General features: G+C 40.0%; 1 protein-coding gene across 3 annotated transcripts in view; it reads left to right on the top strand.

Annotated features, from left to right (window-relative positions):
• Samd8 (sterile alpha motif domain containing 8) overlaps positions 1-2210 on the top strand; it is a 64551-nt gene that overhangs the window by 51309 nt on the left and 11032 nt on the right. The gene's annotated exons all lie outside the window — the stretch shown is intronic.

The following is a 2210-nucleotide window of genomic DNA, read 5'->3' as shown; positions in this document are numbered from 1 at the left end:
ATTAATACATATGTATTATATATAAAAAATGTATTTTTTTAAAGAGTTGGAGATAAAGCTCAGTGGTAGAGTGCTTGCATAGTATGCACAAGATCCTGGGTTCAGTGCCCAGCAGCACACACACATACACACACACACACTCACTCACACACTAATTAAAATTTAGTAAAATAAAGCTGGTCGTGGTGGTACACACAATTAATCTCAAACCCAGGAGGCAAAGGCAGGCAGATTTCTAAGTTCGAAGTCAGCCTGGTCAACATAGAGAGTTCCAGGCCAGCCATGGCTACATAGTGAGACCCTGTCTAAAAATCAGTAAAATAATTTAAAAAGTTAAAGGTCTCACCTATTGATTATACAAAATTGGTTATTGAGAATGGCAGAATTTGGACAAAATTTTTCTTACCCTCATTTTGTAGACGGTCATGCTTTGGAGCTATGTTCCCAAGGGATTTGGAGGATATATTAACACCTTTGTTATTTTTGTAATGTTGTCTGTAAAACAGAGTTAGGTGCCATTTCCTGTACTGCAGTGTAAATAGCTGATGTGCCAGCTGGGGAAGATTAAGCACTCAAAGGCGATCAAAAGCTAAAAATGATACCCTTGAGGTGAGGTAGCAAACACATCTGGTACTAGGCGTGCATAGATTGAGCAGTAGGAGAGGAGGGGGACTGCCCAGTACAATCTAAAATTTAATGTAAAGCAAATATCTTTAAGGTAAAACTTGAGTTTTGTGGTAATTTTTTCTAATTATGAAGTTATATAAGGTTATTGTAAAAATTCAAATTATATAGAAATAGATATATATCTTTTATTTTATTTTATGTGTATGTGTGTATTGCCTGCATGTAGTGCACCCGTGTGGTGCAATGCCCACGGAGATCAGAAGAGGCTGTTGGATCCCCTGGGAATGAGTTACGGACAGTTGTTAGCTGCCATGTGGGTGCTGGGATTCGAACCCGAGTCTTCTACAAGGACAGTCAGTGTTCTTAACCGCTGAGTCATCTCTCCAGCCCCAGAAATATATATCTTAAAAAGCAAATAAAAACTTTGTATTATCAGAATGTTATCCAACTGTATATTGTTTATTGTAAATAATGGTGAACAGTGGTCAATAAATAGTTTTATATTCAAAAAATAAAAAGCAATCAATGTAGAACCCCTTTTATCCCATTCTACAAATAATACTGTTAACAGTTTTATATATGTAGCTACACAAACCATTTTTTAAATTTATGTGTATGAGTATATTGCCTGCATGTATGTAAATGCACCCGTGTCATGCAGTGGCTGCAGAGGCCAGAAGAGGATGTCGGATCCCCTGGAATTGGAGTTACAGATGTTGTTAGCTGCCATGTGGGCATTGGTACAAGAGCAGTCAGTTCTCTTAACTGCTGAGCCATTTCTCTATCCCCTACAGAAACCTTTTTTTTTTTTTTAAATTTTATGTGTGTGTATTGCCTGCATGTAGGTGTTAGGGTTCGAGAATCGAGAATAATTCCCACAGATACCCAAAAAGATTATACAAAAAGTTTATTCAAGAATTTAAAGTAAAAAAAAAAAACAACCAAATGGCGGCTAGCTGGGCACAGACTATGCGAGCCAAAGATGGAGTCTGGCCCTGAACAGTAGCAGGCAGGGGCTTTTATTGGGAAACTCCACAGAAACCCGCGCCTGCCAAGCATCTTTTAAAATAATTGGATGTCCCCATATCCTGAGTACGGGGGAAGTCTTGATTGGTAGAGGCTGTCTTCAGGGCATTGGAATGTGCTGACTGATATCTTTCAGGGCCAGAAGTTTTTGTTCATACCTTATAAGGCTTTTACATGTCCAGGGTTTGCTTAATCTATAGCTTCCTGGGGCGGGGGGTGGCAACTGGAAAAATTTACAATATGCCTGAGCTTGTCTGGGCTTGTCTAAAGAAGCTAGTCAAAATGGAGTCAGAGCATTCTGGCTCTTCATAGGTAAGTGCACCCATGTCCTGCAATGCCTGCGGAGGACAGAAGAGACTGTCAGATCCCTTGGAATTGGAGTTACAGACAGTTGTTAGCTTGCTGTTCATTTCCACAGTTCTGTGCTGGGTTTTTTTCTGGCTAAGTTTGCACGGGTCTTGTGCATATTGACACCATTGCTGTAGGTTTGTATGAGAAGGGTCCCAGGTGCCTGTAGGACTATGTCTGTATGGTCATGCACCTCCTCCCTGGCTACT

This window comes from Nannospalax galili, unplaced genomic scaffold (genome assembly GCF_000622305.1).
Source record: "Nannospalax galili isolate Female #2095 unplaced genomic scaffold, S.galili_v1.0 scaffold83, whole genome shotgun sequence".
Classification (NCBI taxonomy): domain Eukaryota; kingdom Metazoa; phylum Chordata; class Mammalia; order Rodentia; family Spalacidae; genus Nannospalax; species Nannospalax galili.
Note: the sequence above shows the minus strand (reverse complement) of the source record. Positions and strands in the feature narration are given on the sequence as shown.